The 23499-nt window shown below is 36.9% G+C and overlaps 1 protein-coding gene across 1 annotated transcript in view; it reads right to left on the minus strand.

Annotated features, from left to right (window-relative positions):
* The window catches only part of LOC128030958 (lipoma-preferred partner homolog), a 147504-nt gene that overhangs the window by 98782 nt on the left and 25223 nt on the right, over window positions 1–23499 (minus strand). The window lies entirely within an intron of this gene.

A 23499-nucleotide genomic window follows, 5' to 3' on the forward strand; every position in this document is an offset into this window, starting at 1 on the left:
TCAGTGAGGCGTTATCGAGCATACACAATAGCCTGTAAGAGTGTAAAAAGTCATTTTGACAGTTTAACTAGAAACTAAATTCCCCCATTAGCTTCAGACGTAAATACACACTCATATTAGCAACGTTAATGCTCACATAAAGCATCCAACGTTAACATAACGACAGGCTAATAACGTAATATGATCTAGCGATAACGTTTGCAGACACATCGCAATACGGTTATCTCATGTCAACAATCATGACACGCAATACGAGTGTATGTATTGTTTTCCATTACAGTTTAAATGCTCAGTTTTATAATTTTAATAGTCTTACCTGAAAATATTAAGCAGGAAATATCGCAACGTTCCCGCATTCGTCCAGTAGACTTCCGATTACCGGTGAGCAGGAATTCTGGGATTGGATCTGGAGTCTTCTCTTGTATATTTGTGGGTGATCAACCATTTGGATGGATGATCACGGCCTTCTGAGCCTACTAGTAGGCACAGGAGGCCCCTCCTGGCCCATTTCTATGGGCTGATAACCGCTGATAACGCCCCATTCAATCGAGTGATAACGTTCGAATCGGGTGTTTCTAATATGGGGTGCGCTTCCCTAAAACCAACTTTGTTCAAAAAATTCCTTCGTTACCAATAGAGTTCAGTGGAACTAACAACCGTAGTAAGCTAACTGCAGATGTGATTTACATCATGTATGTCATGAGCAGATGTACACTTTGATCTTAGCGGCAATAATGCAATTGAGTGCATGTAAATGCACTGATTTGTGATAATCAGCAATGTTTCCCGATCAGCATATCAGTATATGAAAAAGATCATACGACACTGAAGACTGGAGTAAAGTTACTAAAAAATTCAGCTTTGCCTCATAATTATTTCAATAAATATGTTTAAGTATATTAAAAAAAAACAGTATGAAAACTGTTATTTCTTTCTTTCTGTTTTTTTTTTTTTTTTTTTTTTTTTTAATTTATCAAATTAATCTAGCCTTGGTGAGCAGAAGAGACTTCTCTTGAAAACCATAAAGAAAAGATTCCAGATTTTTGACTGGTTGTGAACATACATGAGCAACATTAACAAGATGATCCTCCCTTTCAGCTCAGAGGATGTTGACAGTGCAGGCCCAGGATGAAGAAGAGGAGGAAGAACACGTTTAACAATTTTCTCATAAGAATGTTTTTCTTCTGAGAAGCTCAAAAATTATGGTTCTTTGGTAATTGCTTTATTGTTTAGGTTTATCCTCTGATAGTGAGCACAGAGCCCTGATCATGAAATGCAAGAAAAAGAAAGAAATCATGTCCATGATTTACTAATTTGTTCCCTCGATGTACTAAAACGTGCACGATTACTTTTACACTCTAAAAAATGCTGGGTTGTTTCTGTAAACAAATTGTTGGGTTGATTGTGCTGGGTCAAAAAGTTGGGTGGTTTGGGGTACTGTAAACACATTATTGGGTTGCTCATGCTGGGTAAAATGATTTGTAACGGGGTCATTCACAAATAAACGGTTGGGTTATTTTGACCCAGCAACTGGTTTATTACGTTTTCATTCTTTGCGGAACTTTCTGGATTCTTCACTTCTGACTGAGGCACGCACTCGGAGCGGGCAGTATTTTATGGTAAGTTAATATGAATGAATTTTTAATAAGTTGTGGTAACAGTAAGCTAATTTCACTGTTCAACATGCAGTCTTTGATATGGAAGTATGAGGGGTAACGTATTTATTCTGTGAAACATTAAATAGACACTGATAGCCGGTTAGATTTTTTTGACAAAATGCAGCATCCTTAAATCCTTAGTTGTAAACCAGCAAGCCTATATATGCAGCCTTTTTTAAATATGCTGTTTAAATTGTAAATTAATCACGTAATTATTATCGTATTCATTGTGGACGTTGCGTATTTAAAAGTGAGGTAAGCGTTTTGTATGAAATCCATAGGCCTACAAGCGCAGTAAGTTAGTCCCTCACAGGGCTCGCACGTAAATCGGCGGGAAATAGCGACAATAGTGAGTGAGTTGTGTGTGGAAAGTCTGCTGTATTTTAGAAATACTCCTCAGAAAAAGCAACTGGGTTAAGTTCCAGCACAGTCTGCGTGTGTCTTCTGTAAAGTCTCTGTCGGACTCTGAACCAGAATCGTTTTTGCAAAAAAAAAAAAAAAAAAAAGGTTTTATATGAATGACGTGCGATCTTTACAAACAGCGTCAGAGGAAAGGAGAAATAAATCGATTTCATGTTAAGCGTTTTCTCGCCCTGAAAACAAATTACAAGTTGTAAAGATTTTAGGTGCTAAGACTAAGACTAAATTTAGTAACGTTATTAAGACAGTGGTCATCGGCCAAGTGTGCGCGAAGAATTTCTGAGGCCAAATAATGTTTTTTACGATATTCATAACAGCGCCATCTTTGCCATTCACACGCGAGGCTGTGACGAATAGACATGCATCTCTTAAAGCAAGTTGTACTGCTATTTACTGTGTTCTGCTGAAACACTCAAAAATATCTGTCTGAGAAAATTCAATAAAACTCCCCAGTCAATATGATCTGTGGAAAAATAGATCTAGGAGTTATATACAGCTTTTTTTTTTTTACTCCGGATGCCATTAAAACACGGTGAGTTTATCCTTTACAGCCTTGCTTTTATACTTGTCATGGCACTGCTCTGAATAAAGTCTTATAAACTAACAGATGACACCGATTTAAAAACGGATATGACCGTGGGCCGAAATGTCAGAAATGTTTAGAGGGCAACGATGTATTAAAATCAGACGTCAACGTTTTAAAAACGATCCCCTTTTACACGGATCTGCGAAAATTATTTAAAAGGCTGTATGCACTATGCATGCCGGGTCAGTAGTTGGCAATGTCACTTCGTCAAGAAACTCCCCATGTGAACACATAATTATCAGATAATTATGCGCAGACAGTTTTTGTTGACATGGAGAGAGACAGTAACGTTACTGAGTAAAGGATCGTTCTCAAAACTTTGCACTTTGAAATCCGGTTTCAAAAGCTTAAGTTTAAACTCAAAATTCCAGGACCAAAACACACTGTTGTCGTGTAAATGAACAGCCAAAACGCATAAAAAGTTTTCCATTTTCAGTTGAAAACAGTGTCATGCAAGTTACTTAGAGAATTTGAAAGCTAATGTCAAAATAATGAATAGAAACTGCCTAAATTCAGCAGTTAGGCTATGTGAAATTCTAATTTAACTTACTTTCAAATTTCATTTTAGTGACTGCTGCCACTCATGGACACATTTGTGAGAGGAAAATTGTCTGAATGGCAGCTTGAAAATCTTACAGACACATTTAAAGGTAAGTTGGTTTTTATTGGACAATGTTGAGTCTAGGGCTGCAAAATATATCAAAATTATTGGAGCATTGCAAATGAGCATATTGCAATATGCATATCGCGATGGTTTGCGATACCTGCATGATTTAAATACTTTACAGGTAACCTTAGCTTTGTCAGGTTTGCTTTTATGTACTGCAACAGTAAAAAAATGGCTGTGCTGCTTTCTCTTCCCAGAAATAATGTGAAACATGTATGTTGGTAATATAATTTTAAGTGTTTAGGCTAATATAATTTAAATCATACCACACTATTTAGCTGTAAGTTATTGCATATCATATTTTTCTTCAATATTGTGCAGCCCTAGTTGTTACAATTTAGAGTAATTTAATAATATATATCCAGCTGGTTGATATCACAAAATAAACCCGTGGAGTGGTCATTTATCACCCTGAAAATGTTTTGAAATATGTTTTTCAAATCCCCTTCAATCAGGGATACAATGATAGTGACAACTTTACTTTACTTTACTTTACTTAACTTAAGACATTTTATGTTGGTTTTCCCTTAATTTCTAACTGATAATCTGTCAAATTAACATCTTTTAGTACTTTGTTCTTTCCTAACAGGTACTTTCTGCAAGCACATTTTTTTAACCGTATTGTTCTAGTTACATGTGTTTTCTATGTTTTCAAAATGTATCATATTTACAAGATTTCTGTATCCTGTATCCTGATGCAGCGAGGAAACTGTTTGAAAACAGGACCACAATAAGTGAAAGAATTCTTCCATATGCCCAGCGAGAGGGTAAACTGCCCTCAGTACTGGTTGACATGACACCAGGTAAGCTATTTCTTATAATGTTATATAATTTTGTCATAATTTTGTTTTTGTTCACCTACATAAAGCATTTCAGCCTTCCATGAAGTAGCTCTATGTCTTTTTTTTTATTCACCATGTAGTCTTCAATAGGATCCTTGCTGTTACGTCTCCTCTACTTCTCTGTCTACCACCACTGTTGCAGTTTCAAACTTATATCATTCATAGCCTATATTTAGCACAAAAATTCTAAATAGTCTCCATAAATTTAGAAAATTGATGTGGCTATTCTTAGTCAGTCAGTCATTTTACAATGATAAAATAAAATTAAAAAAGCTTAAATATCTCTTGCTTGTTTCGCATTCTTTTTAAAAGCAAGCTTTCCAATGAACACCATAAGACTTTTTTATATATAAAAGGCTATCGAATCAACACTCTTGGTTATAGGGCTGTAAAATCGATTAATCGCATCTAACATAAAAGTCTGTGTTAAAATAATATATGTGTGTGTATGTTATATTTAGCACCCATAATATACACAAACATATATTATGTTACACATACATTCCTTGGACCACTTTTGATAGATACTGACCACTGCTGACCAGGAACACCCTTCAAGTGCTGCAGTTTTGGAGATGCTCTGACCCAGTCGTCTAGCCATCACGATTTGGCCCTTGTCAAACTCGCTAAAATCCTTACACTTGCCCATTTTTCCTGCTTCCAACACATCAATTTTGAGGACAGAATGTTCACTTGCTGCCTAATATATCCCACCCACTAACAGGTTCTGTGATGAAGAGATAATCAGTGTTAAGAAAAGTCAGAAATGCTACTTTAGAAATATGAATTGTTATATACAGCATACTATATAAATGTTAATGCAACTTTATGTATTTTGGTCAAATTGTTTAGCTGCTAAAGAGGAGACAGCTTTGAAGGTCCTGCCAACTCTGCTCCCCCCATCCATCTACAGGAGAGGAGGAAAGGTCTTCAGACCCACCACAGAGGAGGCCCAGAAGTCTTTTATTGACATGCAACCTGTAAGTTTTGCTTTAGTGTTTCTACTTCAATAAGGGTGGACATTTGCACTGTTTGATATGCTTGATAACTATGAAAGTAATTCAGGGTTACAATATTGATAGTTTACAATATTTATAATTTTGAAAGCTGCAGTCCATAACCTTTTTTTGTGTGTGTTCAAAATTTACAAATAGTATATAATGAGTGAGTACATCATGAATCCATTTTCCAAATCGTCTTTTTGTCTTATCCTGAATCACTAACGGTACACCTATATAATAAGTCTTTATATTCAGACTATTTTAGACTGGCGGAGGAGCACAGTACCTGTGTGACTCGTCATAGACATAAAAAGAGAGAAGTAACACTCGGTTACAATGTTCTTCCGCAAAACGCATGCAGTTCTGTTTATTAACCGCTAGAGCACCAAAAGTTATGGCCTGCAGCTTTACCCAACAAAAGTTAAGGAAAGCTGCAATTCGTAACTTTTTTTGGATAATTTTTTTTTACAAAAATCTGTTATTGAGCAAGTACATGAAAGATCAGTGTCTTTTCCCAGTGTCCCAGTCACCTTAAAGGATTAGTTCTCCCCAAAATGAAAATGTCCTAATAATTTACTCACTCCAATGCCATCCAAGATATCCATGTCTTTCTTTCCTCAGTGAGAGAAATTATGTTTTTTGAGGAAAACATTTCTTGATTTTTCTTCTAACAATGGACTTCATTGGTGATCATTCTTTTTTAAGTCCAAATCAATGCAGTTTCAAAAGTCTTTGAAGTGTTTAAACGGGCTGTACACGATCACAGCTGAAGAAGAGGTTGTTATCTAGTGAAACGATAGGTCATTTTAATTTTTTTTTTATAATTTATAGACTTTTTACCTTTCAATAGTTCGGATTGAGCTGATCAACAAACGGACAGGGAACTACGTCATCACGTTGAAAGGTCACGCCTACTATTCATATTCATCAGAATGTTATTCATTTACTATTCATATTCATATTCACTGAATACTATTACTATATATATATAATTGCAAATAATACTATTTGAACTATCCTCCTACATATGGTATATACGTAAACAGTGGGGCGGTACTTCTGCCGGCGCCGGCATGACCTTTCAACGTGATGACGTAGTTCCCTGTCCGTTTGTTGATCAGCTCAATCCGAACTATTGCCTAAACTGCATTTGGACTTAAAAACAATGGTAACCAATGAAGTCCACTGTTAGATGAAAAATCCAGAAATGTTTTCTTCAAAAATCATAATTTCTCTCGCACTGAGGAAAGAAAGACATGGATATCTTGGATGGCATTGGGGTGAGTAAATTATTAGGACATTTTCATTTTGGGGAGAACTAATTCTTTAACTTCCCCCGATTCACAACGGTACCTTTATAATAATGATTTATAATTTGAGCTGTCGAGTCCGATTTCACTGGAAATGTCTGTCTGTATACTAAGAATATACAGCTATTATTATCGCAAGTCCGAGTACTGGTGATGGTGCTTCATTTTTAGCTTGTTCTTATAGCAGTTATTTATAATTTAAACCACATCAAGAAAATTGCTTCAAATGAACCAAACCAGTAAATGAGAAAACAAAAAGTACTGTAAGTAAACAACCATAAACAAAGAACAGAACATTTTACCTGAAGAATAACATTTAAATGAGAAAACTATAGGCCTTTATCAAAGTACGTGTCGTCACATCTGGCTCTGATTAGTAGTGTAAAGGAATTTCCGCCTGGATTATTTTCAATGGACAGGTGCCAGTTTAAAATTTAAACTTACATGATACCCTACCATGCATGTCATCTTTCATTTTATTGTGTAACAATATCTTTCCTGTAGCTCAAACAGTAGAGCATTGGCACTTGCAATGGCAAGATTATGGGTTTGATTCCCAGGGAAAGCAAAAACTGATAAGAATGTAAATGTGTATCTTCACTCTAAAAACTGCTGGGTTAAAAAATAACCCAACCTTAACCACGCTGCTGGGTCACTATTGGACAGAACACGCGCTGGGTTGGTTTGACCCAAGTGCTGGGTTTTACCGTTTAACCCATATTACTGGGTCATTCATTTGACCCAACCAGTGGGTAAAATTAACCCTCTTGCTGGGTTAAGTCAAACAAATAGTTTAGTCAAATAAATAGTTATTATTTAATAATAAATAGATTATTTCCTGTCTCACTGCCTTTATACATTAGTTACAAATAAATCCTATATTACGAATGTAAAATAATTATTGTCTCTGTAATACAATAAACCAGAGAGGCCATGTATATGTGATTTCAATCTCATTTAATTTAAAACATATTTCTTTAAAAACAATACATTTCTTTAATACTTTGTTTGTATACAATATTGAATACATTCTTTACCCCCCCATCCCAACCCCCATCCTCTGACATTCACCCTTCCCCACAGACTTTATAACAAATGTAAATCTGTCTAAATATTCAGGCTTTAAAAGTCATTAAACAACTAATTTGAACTCATACGATTACAATTTAATTTATTAAGATGTGTTGATTTAAGAACAGCAACAAAATACATTTTAAAATCATCTACATATCATGTGGGCCTGAAACCACTGTTGTCCTCAAAAACTTTACAGAGGAGGACTCTTTTCCTTCAATTTGATATACAGCATGCTGGAGAAACTCCCAGGTGGGGAGACACTGCTTGGTGTACTGAACATCAAAAACAAAAAAAGCTTTAAAGCAAAGATCAACCACCTCCAACAAAGACTCAGTCTCAATGGCGTGGCCTGGAATAATGGCAGAGGTCTGTGATGTCCCCCTTGTCTCATCACTGAGGCACAGAATGTGCAGCAATGCTCCAGTCATCTCATGGTTTAAATATTCAACCATGTTGGTCCCAACCTGTTGATTACACACAATAACTTAGAGTGCTGCAATATAACTGACATGCTAGTTAAGCTTTTTTGGTGGAAATATAAAAAAAATTGTATTGCAAACATTATCAAATATGACAAAATGTGTATATACATATTTATAGTAATGGTAATAAAATAATAATTTGGACTAATTTTATCAACATTTAGGCATTAAAAAGTCTAAATATTACTGTAATGTTGATAGTGTCTTTAACATTAAAACTCACAAACCCGCTTGTTAATCTCCTGACTGGTAGCACTGATGATCATTTAGATAAGCTTAGATAATTTTCAGCTTAGATCATTTACATTTATGCATTTGGCAGACGCTTTTATCCAAAGCGACTTACATTGCATTTCATTGATTTGCTAAATCGTATGCACAATTTACTAATTCGTTCTCTTGATGTATAAATAGTGTACACGTTTTAGCAAATCGAGGGAATGAAATAGAAAATCGTGCGCATGAATTAGCCAAATATTTTTCCTGCATGTCGTGTAATTAAAGCACATCACCACCAGACATTTATACCAGGAGCCTCATATACGACGCTCACAGTTTTACTTTGTGCAGTATCTCTGTGCAGTATCTGCTGAATTGTTTCATATCTATTTATCATGTATTTTTTGTTGCACTAAATTATGTTGTATCAATAAGTTTACTGATAATTATTTATAATTTTCACTGATAACATGATTAACCATCTCCCCATCCTTAAGACAAACATTTTCTGTTGTTCATATTGTGTAATCTATGAATTGATGTGTTTAGTTTTCTGTGCTCATAACTTAGTAACATTTTGCATGGTTAAAGAACAGGTGCAATGTTCAAAATGTTTTGGCTTCATATTTTTAGAAAGTAGTGCTGAATAAATATTGATTTGTGAATGAATGCAGTGTGTTTTTGTCTATTTTATATTATAATGTTTTTTTTATTTGTTTGCATGTATGTAATTAATGTATTAACTATGAATCTCCTATAATTAGATTACAATTAGATTTCATAAAGTTTATTTTTTGCCCCAGAGATGGATTGAGTTTATTAGTTCTTTATGTATTTCAAGGTAATGGTGAGGTGAAAATATGAATTACCAATATGATCCTGTAATGTCACGTCCTCATAACGTGACAGTTTGGTCGCTGGGACGTACTCATCACGTTCCAGCGACGTTCCACTATAACGTCGCCACGACAGATATGGGAATCACAAAGTTACGTCACTGGAACGTTATATGGTACGTCGCTGCGACTAATATGGTACTTTATAGTAACGTTCTCATAATGTGCCAGTTTAGTCGCTGGGACGTACTCAATACGTTCCAGCGACGTTCCACTATAACGTCGCCACGACGGATATGGGAATCACAAAGTTAAGTCGCTGGAACGTTATTTGGGACGTCGCTGCAACGAATATGGTCTGGTCCAGTTACGTCGTCACGACATAACTGTATCAGCTGGGGCGTCCCTGCTTTCAATTGAGGACAACGGTGATGCGCCGACCAGTTACTCGTCCCACTTTTAACAAGCTGCACCTGACGCGAAGATAAACATCTGCTATAAATAACTTTTCAGCTCGCACTTAATGCACGCTGACCAGGCCAACCAAAATGATTCATCCACCCTGCACCCTGCTTTTATCTACTTCCTATTGGAAAACTACTTACAGGAAGTTAGCCTGCAACAAACTCCCTCTGTAGGACTGGAGTAAGTATAGGTAGCCTACATCCCAGCCAACATGTCCATGTGGGCCCCACATGGGATTTATCTGGGCTATGTGGGTGTAGAGCTGCACGATTAATCGTTAAAAGATCGCGATCTCGATTCAGACACCCTCTCGATCTCATTTCTAAAAGACAACGATTCCCCGAGTCTGTTAAACCTTTGACAAAGTCTTACCGGATCATTCAAATCCGTGCGCGCACTGCCGCTGACACAGAGAGAGCTCTTACCATGTTTGGTTAAGAAACATCTTCACAAACAGTCTTTTCAACTACACAGTATTATATCTGTCTTACAGTCATTTATATTATCACAGAAATACTGGGATAAAGTTTATAGTTTAAATATAAACATTGATGTCTATATGGCAGCGATCAAAATATAACAAATCCCCTTTTGAAAGTACTGCGCTTTAAATAACGTTTGTGTCGATTGCATTGTTTCACCAATAGGTGGCGACAAGTGTCTTAATTTATTTGTCAATGAATTAATTTTTCATTCAAGATAATCGTTCAAAAACGCAGATTCATCCAGAAATGAAACAAGTGCAGTAGGTTTATGAGTGAGTCGTTGAATCAGTGATCTAAACAACTTTTTCATCATTCTAATATTAAAAAAAACTGGGGTTTTAAATATATTATATATACACTACCAGTCAAAAGTTTTTGAACCATAAGATGTGTAATGTTTTTTTAAAGTCTCTTCTGCTCACCAAACTATATTTATCTGATCCAAAGTACAGCAAAAACAGTAAAGTTTTGAAATATTTTTACCATTTAAAATAACTGCTTTCACTTGAATGTATTTTAAAATGTAATTTATTTCTGTGGTGTGCAGCTGTATTTTCAGCATCATTACTCCAGTCTTCAGTGTCACATGATCTTCAGAAATCATTCTAATATGCTGTTTTGCCTTTCAAAAAAACCATTATTATTATTATTATTATTATTATTATTATTATGTTGAAAACAGATGAGTAGATTTTTTTCAGGTTTCTTTGATAGAACGTTCAGAAGAACAATAATTGTGTGTAATAGAAATATTTTGTTATAAATGTCTTTGTCACACTTGATCAATTTAAAGAATCCTTGCAAAATAAAATAATTAATTTATATACTTGTGATAATGATAATGTTAATAGTAATAATAATAATAAAGAATCGTAGGAGAATCGTGATCTCTATATGAGATCAAAAAATCGTGATTCTCAATTTATCCAGAATCGTGCAGCCCTATGTGGGTGTCAACTGGGCATGGGCTCAGAGTGGGCACTTTGATGGGCTAAATGTGGGCCCCAACTTGGATACAGTTATGGGCCCCAGTTAGGCTGCCCATTATTGTTTATTTGTGGGTCCCAGATGGGCCACATTTGGGCTATATTAGGATATATATTATAATTATAAACATTTATTTATTTTTTATTTTTTTGCAGATTATTTATTTCCATGCAATTATGGGTAGCTACATAATCTTAACAATTAAATTGATTTAATTGTATGTATTTCATGTTTTATATAATTTAGGGTTATATCATAATGTAACAATACAAGATTATTTATTTTATGTATAATCCTATTTTATTTTATTTATAAGTATCTCAAAAGGGTTTTTCTTATAATCTAAAAGCACTTGTCTTCCCGCCCCTTCTCATTAAAAAAAAAAAAAAAAAACGGTTGCTACTCTCCATTTCAACACGGTCTGCGGCTGCGTGTCAGTGGATAAACTCTAAACTATCAAGGTAAGATAATTATATTTCACTTTATAGTAGCCGAATTACTGCTGCTGTTATATAATTGGATGTACATATTTTTTTTTTTACAAATATTTGAAAATAATGGCAGAGTCACTAATGAAACTTAACGAGGCCAGTCGGGATTGAACTGTCGTAGCTGAAGGGATAACGTATGATGTTTTATTTATACATTCCTTGGGCAGAGGTTTAAAACAAGTTTGAATGCTTTTTAACGTTTCTGCGTGTAACGCAAACACCCAGCGTTTTCATTTCCATAAAAACTATGAAGGTAAAATGACGTCATAAAGATTTGCATACGCAGGGTAATATTTGCGGAAGTGTACATAAGACTGTAAGCGTAAATTAAATTTGCATGCGCAAGAGAAGCTTTGTAAAGGTGTAAATCGCGTTTCAAGCGTAAGAAAAAATGATTTGCAGCATTTACTCTTATCTGATTGGTTCAATAAACACATCATACGCCTAGACCAAGACATTAACCAAGACATTCATCTTCATTTAGTTCAAAATAGTTCTTGCTGCAGGAATGGTACTTTTAACGTACACATACAGTAAAATAAATAAATAAAAATAACAACTTAATTAAAAACATGCTCCTTTCATAAGCTGTGTTCATACTTAATTGTGAGCTAGTTTTAACATTATTTGATTTGGCTTTACATTGAACTTTCATGATCTGCTTACACCGCTGAACTGATGTTAAACTTTATAATCAAAATGATGTTATGTGACAATGCTCAACACTATGATATCAGAGTGCTATACTTTGTAAAACCTTTTTACCATGCCAATAAAGCTACTTGAATATGAATTTGTCAATTTTTCAGACCATGTTTCTGTTTATGGTATTTAACACTGATTACTTTCATGTGACTGATCAAGCTATATGAAGCAAAAATGAGTAACAAAATGCTTTGTGTCCAGATTTGACTAATGCAAAAACTTTGATAAATATATCTTAAATAATGTCTAAATATATATCCAAATTCAAGTAACTAATTACGTGGGAATCCAAAGTTTCCAGCCATTATAGGGAACACACAGCCATATTTTTATATATAGAGAGAGCTAAACCACGATAGTATTACACATGATAAATGGTGTACAAGTTAAAAAATTAATATTTAAATAAATATTTTAGTAATATTTTCCCCTTATATAAATAAGTAATATAAATCCCCTTTTATTACAACATGTTAAATAAAACATTATTTCTGTTGGTACAATTATTATTGAACCAAATTTGTGGTAAAAAAATGGATCAGTAGATACGTACAATTATACATGTATTAGGCTAGTGCAGATACTAGACTTTCAAGTATAATCCATAACAATATAATATTACAATAAACTAATATTTCATATAGCCTGTTGAGGAAGAGAAGGAAACTACACAGCCTCAAATTCAGTAAGAACACATAGCCTAATGGTACACAACTTATAAAATATCATGTTTTAATTAAGTTGTTATTTTTATTTATTTATTTTACTGTATGTGTAAGTTAAAAGTACCATTCCTGCAGCAAGAACTATTTTGAACTAAATGAAGATGAATGTCTTGGTTAATGTCTTGGTCTAGGCGTATGATGTGTTTATTGAACCAATCAGATAAGAGTAAATGAAGAGTCAGCGAGAGGCTCATTTGATTGGCTACAAGAGGAAGGTGGCCCCGCCCTCCCCCTCACGCTTGCAAATCTAAATTAGTGAGAGAATCGTGCCAAAATTGTAAGCGCAAAGAAAAGAAAGACGGAGCTGTACATATCGGATTATTTCGGGAAATTTTTGCCCCACATGCACAACAGCTCATTTAGACATTTGCAACAGTTTGTTTTTTTACACTTACAGATTGGTTCTATGCAGTCAATCTGTTTTGCAGTTCTTTAAACTGTTGTTTTCGCTTGCAAATCATCGTTCACAGGCTTGCAGGGCTTTTGACTGTCTTTTGGCGAAAGAAACGTGCCAGAAGTGTAAGCGCGGAAAAATGGAAGTCAGAAGCATGCAGATCATATTTATTTTGCTTTAGCATGAAGCTGCAGTTTCACAATACATGAATTACACTTACAAGTAACAGTAAAATGCTGCAAATCATTTTTTCTTACGCTTGAAACGCGATTTACACCTTTACAAAGCTTCTCTTGCGCATGCAAATTTAATTTACGCTTACAGTCTTATGTACACTTCCGCAAATATTACCCTGCGTATGCAAATCTTTATGATGTAATTTTACCTTCATAAAAAACGCTTTTAATGTGAGCGCATACAGGCACGTCTGCTTCATAATAGATTAAAAATGCTATCTTTGTGGGCAAACCTGTCGGATTTTGACAGTGCAAAATAAATGGTGTAAATGTAAAAGTTTGAAGAGTTAATGTGCTTAATTAGGGAACACATATCAGCTGTGTCTCATTTTCAAGGATGCTTGCTCCGGAGGTCATCTCAAAACATTTCCCGTCTGCCTAAACGATGGTCAGCCAGCTCCACTGCGGGAGGGAAATGCTGGTCAGCACAGCTTAATTGATAAAACAAACGAGATGACTCCAGGTGTTTTAACGGCAGTTACTTTATTTGTTCACCGAACGGGCCTTGATAGAGAGTTGCTTCTCCGTCATGTTGCCAGATCCAGATATTATAAGTGTCTTTTTTTGGATAGCATAAAATGTATAGGTTACAGAATTAAATATGCCAACTCTGGTCACGAAGAATGCTATGCTATTTCATTCAGTTTGGTAGTAAACCTTTTACAAAAATCCTGATAAAAACATTAATGAGAGCAAGTTCTTATCATCCATATAGCAATGCTTTTTAACGAACGTTATTACAGTAATAAGCATTGTTGCATGAATAATACATTTATCCACACCTAACATGTAGTAAAGTATCAAATTGGGATAAACTAAAATAATGTCTGATTTATTAATGTCCACCTCCCCCCCAACCCCCCCCCCCCAACCGACAGCACAGAGAGTGTAATGAGTTGCAGTTTAAGTGTTAGTCATTTTTAGGTGTTAACAAACATCTCCCAGTGCGATGGCATGGCACCATGACAGATTTATTGTGAAGATGAAAGCTCATAAGAGTGTGGTAAGTTTACTTTAACTTATACCTTTTATTCTGATGATGTTTGCTAGATATAAAGCTACATTATTACGAACTATGTCAAGATGTGCAAACTGTCCTTTTCCTCCCGCAGCGCGGCTGTCAGACCAGAGGGGAGACTCGTCGAATAGTTCTTTTACTGGCTCACTTTCCCAGTACACTAGTATTTTCCTACCACAGTGGCACCAGCAGACCAATAGGGAGACTCGTGAAGATCTAAAAGTCGTACGAGTACATTATATAGATACAGGTAGGTGAACTTTAAAACACTTGAAGTCGTCTTGTTTGTTTTATCAGTTAAGCCGTGCTAACTAGCATTTCCCTCCCGCAGTGGTGCTGACTGACCAGCTGGACCATCATGAGGCAGACTGGAAGAGTTCTCGCCATAAAGAAGACCATTTTATATGTTTTGAGATAATGTGTTCTCTGAATATTGTTGTATAGTCTTACTAATTAAGTACATGAACTCTTCAAACGTTTATTTTTATATTTACACCATTTATTCTCCACTGGCACAATGTGTTATCTATGATTTTACTTGTAGGCTATATGTATGTTTATTGATGAAATATGGTTAATTTTCTGGTATTTCTGTGTTGTTAAAGTTCAGCTCTGAAAAATAAAAGCTGAATCATGAATAAAGCTGTTGGTGTGAAGCAATAACTTGTGTTATTGAATATATAACAAAATAATAAAATAATAGTACTTTTAAAATTACATTTCTAAACTGAATAGTGTCACTTTTAACTTGTTCATATTACCTTTAGTAGTATAACTTGGGCAAAAATATGAAGTACTGGCACAACTTAATTATAACACATGCTTTTTAATGCTTTTGTAAAGGTTTTAGTAGTATTTTAAAATAATTGCCTATTCTGTTTTTCTTTCTTTACTGTTTTTTTTTTAGGTATGAAGCTGAGAAGACTGCACAGTCCCAGGAATAATACCATTTCATCCTGTTCTGTTCAAGTATTTTTGTATTAACACTTTCTATGAAGCACATATACATTATAAGGGTATTCTTAAAGCATTATAAGGAATGCATTATAATACAATTTATAATATGTTGGATCATCTCATGAATATTCATATGAACAGGTTTAATATATTTACTTATTTGTGGTTATAGCTTTTAAAAGTATGACTATTTATAACATAATGAACATGTTACATCCACTTTTAAAATGATTATATTTCTCATAGTTATAATGTGTTATAAGTCTCATATCTTGCCATTTGTCTGATACTACTTTACTTAAAGCGGTCAAAGACCACTTATAAGTAGTATAGCGGCAACCTATAGCCGCTGAGAGGCTAAGCAGCAGGAATAATCCTTGACGCGTTTTGTTCATTGCAAATCCCACAACATTTATTGACTTGATAACAGACCAAGTAGAAACAAATCGATGTTGAACGGTCAACAGAAAGTGAGCACTCCCCGCTACTCACCCCCTCTCTACTACACCTAACCCAAACAGGAAACGCTACCAGGTATATACACACCAATCCCACGTGACCAACCCACCTGGAAACACACACGCAAAATACAAAATAAAAGACAAGCGTTTTTCTGCACTTACATTCCAGCCCCTGATTATTATACAATAAACCTGTAATAATCACAGACACAATCGAAATATGAACAATATTAACATACATTACATAATTAATTGTTATACATGATTTTCTTTTTTTTGTTTTTACAAAAAGGAAATGTGAGAAAATGTATGTGTGAAAATGTCCAGATCACTCAAAATGTTCATCATTGTAGCCGCATGAAGCAAAAAGTAAAGTAAAAGTAAAAGTCCAGTCTACGTCAGTAAGATCAAGTAATTCAATCAAGTCCAAGTCAAAAGGTCAAGTCAAAAGAGTCAGTTGAGAGCTCTCAAATGTCAGTCATAGCTAATCTTTAAATTCCTCAGCTTCAAGAAGGCGACAAATTTTTGTGATTGGCCTGGTCAGGCAGGTACTCATAGTCTTAATCTTAACTTGCCGTGTGAATCCTTTTTCGTCGGTTATCGTGTGAATAATTTTGCCCATGATCCAGGAACTCCTTGGTGCATTTTCATCCATTATCAGTACAACATCTCCCAACTGATAGTTCCTTGTCCTCACCATCCACTTCTGCCGTTCCTGTAATAAAGGTAGATATTCACCAATCCATCTTTTCCAAAATTGGTTGGCTAAATACTGAATTTGACGCCATCTTCGACGGGCATACAAATCTTCCTTCTCAAACAATCCGGGTGGTAATGTAGACTTTGTTTTTAGAAGGAGAAGATGATTAGGTGTTAAAGCTTCCATGTCATCAGGATCCAAAGATGATCTAGTTATGGGTCGGTTGTTAAGTATAGACTCTACTTCACACAGGAAAGTATGAAGACCTTCTTCATTTAAACTTTGCCCTCGAAGAATGGAGTTTAGTATTTTCTTTATTGACCTGATGAGCCTTTCCCAGATCCCCCCATGGTGTGAACTGGTAGGAGGATTGAAAGTCCATTTAATCTTCTTTTGTAGAAGAACATCGTATATCTGACTGTTGTTCCAATTTTGTATCGCCTCTTTTAATTCACGATCGGCCCCAACGAAGTTCGTTCCATTATCTGAACGTATTTCAGCCACTTGTCCTCATCGAGCGATAAAGCGTCTGAGTGCGTGAATGAATGAGTCCGTATCCAATGATGCAACCATCTCAATGTGAACAGCTCTAATGTTCAAGCAGGTGAAAAGGACTCCATAACGCTTTAGAGTGGTTCTCCCTCGCTTTACTTCAAATGGGCCGAAACAATCTAGTCCAACATAAGTAAAGGGTGGTTTGTCTGGGGAGACACGATCCTGAGGCAAATCAGCCATCTGTTGATGACCTGCAATTGCGTTGATCCTTTTACACACTACACATTTTGACAGAAATGTTCTTATGGCTACGCTAGCTCCAGGGATCCAATATCGCTGTCGAAGAGCCGCCAACACGAAGTTCCGTCCACTATGTCCCACTTCTTCATGAATTTGTCGCAGGATTAGGTTAGAAATGTGTAGATCTTTTGCCAGTATAATTGGGTGTTTAGAGTGTTCAGAAATCAATGCGTTATCAAGGCGTCCACCAACCCTGATGATATCACACTTAAGTATTGGGTTAAGGCTATAAAGAGGACTACTTCGTTTGACTACTCCACACTTACGTAGACTCTTTAGTTCCTCCGGGAATCTCTTTATTTGAGAAAGTCGGATGATTTCCATTTCGGCCTTTTCCAATTCTTCCAACAAAAGGAAGTCCTTACGCACTGTAGGTTCAAACTTTTGCATTTCCTGATTAATAATCATCTCTTGTTGATATGAATCCATATCAGAGCAGACGAGAGAATTCTGCAATCGTTTCCTTTTCTTGCTACGGTCCATCAAGATTTGTCTCAAACGAAGGAACCATGCTACGGCTTTCTTTAGTCGAATCCAAGAGGAGAAGTAATCAAAGAGATATGATATAGGGTCAGAATTTTCATTGACTTCTATCATGTTTACCAAAGCACTCCTTTTAATCTCAGGATCATGAGGCAAAATCACATCCCTATAGGTGGGGTCCATAGGCCACTCCTCTTGTGATCGAACCAGAAAGGCGGGACCAGAAATCCACGACTCATTCTTTAAAAATGAATCCACCTTCACTCCTCTAGACGCCAGATCTGCTGGATTGCTTGACGAATTCATGTACCTCCACTGTTCTACATCAGTAACCTTCAAGATTTCGGACACTCTATTAGACACAAAGCACTTAAATCTTGAGGTGCTATTTCGAAGGTATTTAAGTACTGAAGTACTATCAGTCCAAAAAACGGAGTTCTGAAAAGGCATCTTGAGTTCTTTCATCCAGATCTTGTCAATACGGCTTGCAAGAGTGGCAGCTGTAAGTTCCAGGCGAGGGATTGTAATGGACCTTAATGGTGTAACTCTTGCCTTGCTCACCAGAAGGGTAGAATATGCCTGTTGTTGGTCATTATGGAGCAGCAAATAGGATACCACACCATATCCTTGTTCACTTGCATCTGAAAAATGATGCATTTGAGCAGAAGTTACATCTCCAAACCCGTCAGGCTTCAAACATCTTCTAACCTCAAAACTCTCCAAGTGATGCAGATCATCCAGCCAGTGCATCCAACGCTGAACATACACTGATGGAATATCATTGTCCCATCCAATTCCCTCCCTACACAGGTCCTGCAGGATCCTCTTGGCAGACAAAATCACAGGTGACAAGAACCCCAGAGGATCATAGATGGAACTAACCACTGAGAGAATTCCTCTCCTGGTAAGAGGTCTATCCTTTACTACCACTTTGAATTGAAAGGCATCCGATTCAGCACACCATTGCACTCCTAATGCTCTTTCCACTGGCAAAGTGTCATGATCGAAGTCCAAATCCTTTACCTTTTTCTCTCTGTCCTTCTCTGGTATGACACCCAATACAGCACGGCTGTTGCTCGTCCATTTTGTTAAATGAAATCCACCTTTAGCACACATACTAGTAAGATCCTTGTACAACTGCACAGCATCTGATTCGGAAGGTACGGAGACAAGGCAGTCATCCACATAGAAATTATTGAAAACAACATCCATTGTTTTGGGGTCAAATAGATCCTTTTGATCTATTGCACATTTCCTCAATGCAAAACTCGAACAACTAGGTGATGATGTAGCCCCGAATAAATGAACCACCATTCTGTATTCCTCCAGACTGCTGTTTACATTACCTTCTGGCCACCACAGAAACCTCAAGAGATCACAATCTTCTGGATGAACTCTGATTTGATGGAACATGGCTTCAATGTCGGCCATCAGGGCAATAGATTCCAGTCTAAATCGTACAAGTACACTCACCAGTGAACTGGTTAAGTCTGGGCCTTGTAGAAGCTTGCTATTCAGTGATGTACCCTGATAAGAGGCTCCACAATCGAACACAACCCTAATCTTGTGTTTTTTGAGGTGATATACACCGTGATGGGGTAAATACCACAGACGTCCATCACGTCTCTCTAGTTCAACCGCAGGTACCCTTTCTGCATAACCCTTACGGATCACATCCTCCATAAAGACAGTGTAATCTGCATGAAAGGAAGAATTCACTTTAAACCTTTTTTGAAGAGTTAAAGCACGTTGTTCTGCAATTCTCCTGTTCATAGGCATGGCTACTTCAGCATTTCTGAATGGTAGACCGATGTAATAATGACCATTAATCAGTCTTGCGGAATTGGACACAAAATTCATAAACTGCTGATCTTCTTTAGATGTTCCTAACATTTCTTCATGAGCAGTCTCTGGAAAATCGGCCTTAAATTGCTGCTTCCACAACTCTTCCAATTTCATTACTGCAATCCTATTCACAGTCACAGGAAGTTGGTTGGCAGCATCGTCTCCATTTATACCTACTCCTTTAAGTGGTCCATTAACGGTCCATCCGAACATGGTCCTTACAGCATATGGGCCATTATTTTGACTACGTATGACCTCCCAAGGCTCCAATGCTTCTGGAACATTAGCTCCAATCAAAAGCTCAATGCCAGCGTTAATCATAGGTAAACAGATATGACTCAAATAAGGCCAACACTCAAGATCTTTCTGTGAGGCGATGTTTACTGTGGTCACGGGCATGATCTTCTGTGTATACACTTCAGGCAATGCACAGTAGTATTCTTGACTCAAGCCAGAAACCTCCAGGTCTTTCAGAACGTAACTACCAACTGATTTATCTTGACTCATAGTTCTGAGAAGAATATTAACTCTCTTTCCAGGGAGGTTGATCTTGTTCATCAAACTTTCCGTACAAAAAGAAGCGGAACTCCCAGAATCGAGAAAAGCATACGTCATCACCACGCCATTTCCCTTTTTTGATTTAACACACACTGGAACGATAGGTAACGCACAGTTGTCATTACCAGCCCCAGTAAGACCACTAGTTTGGAGAGAGACCATAGCACTAGCAACCGCTGACTTGAATTCGTCTTTCTTCTTGCTCAAAGTGTCTACCTTCTCATGAGGATAAATGTGAAGGAGACTAGGATGTTTAAGACTACATACATTACAGATACTTCTCTTTTTGCAGTCCCTGCTGAGATGTCCTGTATGCAAGCAGCCAAAGCAGATTCCTCTCATCGTCAGAAAGTTCATTTTTTCTCTGTGACTTTTTCTGGTAAGTTTATTACAGACATCCAGCATGTGTTCACCGCTACAGAAGAGACAGATTCTGTTGGTTGACATCTTATGGTGTTCTTTTATTTCAGGCATAGCAGTGATAATGGTTGCAAAACTGCTTCTAGTTTTTGGCTGACTTACTTTGATGTTCATCTTCCTACCTCCAACAGGTGACACATCCTGAATATTACCAAACACAGGGTCAGATAGAATTTTTACTTGTCTCTCGATGAAGTCCACAACATCAGAGAAGGTGGTTTGATTGTGGCGTCGCTCCTTTAACTCATATGCAACGACTCTCCATCTGTCTTTGAGTTTATAAGGAAGCTTTGAGAGGATAATTTGCATGTTAGTGGTGAGATTCAGCTCATTCATATAGTGAATGTTTTGCATAGCGTTGCAACAACTCCTTAGAAAAAGACCATACTCTTGCAGAGACTTCGCATCTTCTGATTTTATAGCTTTCCATGAAAGAGCCTTTTCCATATATGATGAAGCTATTTTTACTTCGTTGCCAAAGTTTTCCTTAAGCAATGCCTTAGCCTTTAAATAACCTTGTGAAGGGGTCATGAGCTGGCAACTTCTAACAAGTTCTTTCGGCTGTCCTCGTGTGTATTGTTCCAGGAAGTGAAGACAGTCTCCTGGGTTGTCTGCCTTCTTTTCCACCACTTCCTCAAATGTACGCATAAACTCATGAAAGCGCAATGGATCTCCATCAAAGGACTGTATTTCTCTGGGTAGAAGTGAAGACAAGTTATGCTGTTTAACTAATAAAGTAGCTATTTCATTCTGCTTACCCATAAGCTGAAGCATGCTTGCATGGCTCGCATCATTATGAAAACTTAACCTTGGCCCGTGAGCATATTCAATATTCTGATTATCCAATGATGACATGTTAGGCAATGTAGATTGTGAAGGTTTCATTTTAGATCTTGTTGATGGTTGTTGTCCTGACTGAGATAGAGAATAATTTGAAATCCTTTGTGGGTAATTGACATGTGATGTATGCATTACAGGCATAGGCTCTGATGCCACTGGCATACTAGCTGAAGGAACAAATGGTTCTGCCATCGCATGAAGGGGTTTAACCACAATCCTATCAACAGATGAATGAGATGCAGAATGAACGTCTTGATACACCTTTACTTTTGCCATTGACTCTGCTAATTTAGTTTCCAGTTCCAGTTTTTCCCTCCTTCTCCTCAACAGTTCCTCCTGTTCCTCTAAATCATGTTTCCTTTGCAGCATTTGTTGGGAAGCCAATAAAGCAGCCAGTTCTGCCTCAGCCTTAAGATGAATGGAGGATCGCCTTGATCGAGACCCATGTGATGTCGCTACCGAAGATCTTTTACGGCTTATATTTGAAGCACTATCCGTTGGTTGAATTTCATTTTCAAGGTTCCCAGAATCCATTCCTGCTTGTACATGAGAGGGCTGAGTCGTGGACACCACGTCAACAGAGGGTGAAATATCAGATCCACAAACTCCTTGAGAAGTTGCATATATGGCTTCCCCAACCACAGGCTCACAGATATTAGAAAGATCAGTGCAAGGATTCAATTTCCCAGTTTCAGTCGTCCATTGTTGAACGTCATCCACAAAGCCATTATAATGTTTCAAAATTGAGTCAAACCATTCATTTTGTTTATTTTGCTCCTCAAAAGGTAGTAGAGGCAACACTCTTTTATGTAACACAGATGCATCATCCATCAGCAATTGTATCGTTTTCAACATTGAACACACTTGAGATGCATTGTCATCACATATCATCAGCTCTTTCATTGACCCAATCAAATTCTTCACTTTATTCACTTTACTCTTGCGATCCCTTTGCAAGGCTTCAATTTCAGCCACCAAGGCCTTTGCCGTGGGTTTACGCTCTCGTTTGCTGCCGTCAACAGCGTGCTCCATATCCTCAGAATTCATTCTCCAACACTACGGACAATGTGAGCTCCGTTTCAAACAGCGCGCTCACAGAACCAAACAATGAATGAACGTAGCGAGGCGGCACGCGAGAGCCCATAAACATGCAAGAGCAACACAAAGCTCGTTCAATCCAATGCCAATCCAATGCCAATCCAACTTCAATCCAATGTAACAACTACGACAGCGTCTTCCACAACAGCAATACTGCGCAATCCATTTTAACCGCTGACATACCTCGTTTGCCGTTTGTATGTGCGTCGTGTCCGTCGATCCATTTCACGGTGCGCGTCCGCCACAACACGCTGTATGCAGAAACAGTCGTTTCCAAGTTGCGTCCATAATCCAAGAGTTGTGTAGCTTTTTCTGTTGACTAAATATAGCGGCAACCTATAGCCGCTGAGAGGCTAAGCAGCAGGAATAATCCGTGACGCGTTTTGTTCATTGCAAATCCCACAACATTTATTGACTTGATAACAGACCAAGTAGAAACAAATCGATGTTGAACGGTCAACAGAAAGTGAGCACTCCCCGCTACTCACCCCCTCTCTACTACACCTAACCCAAACAGGAAACGCTACCAGGTATATACACACCAATCCCACGTGACCAACCCACCTGGAAACACACACGCAAAATACAAAATAAAAGACAAGCGTTTTTCTGCACTTACAAGTAGTAATAGTAATAATAATAAAAAAAAATGTTTTCAATCAAACAGCCATGAGATCATATATCAGATCAGATGAATTTGTAATATGAAACATTTGCTTTGAACATTTTTAATTGTTA

This window comes from Carassius gibelio, chromosome A16 (assembly GCF_023724105.1).
Source record: "Carassius gibelio isolate Cgi1373 ecotype wild population from Czech Republic chromosome A16, carGib1.2-hapl.c, whole genome shotgun sequence".
In the NCBI taxonomy this organism is placed as follows: Eukaryota; Metazoa; Chordata; class Actinopteri; order Cypriniformes; family Cyprinidae; genus Carassius; species Carassius gibelio.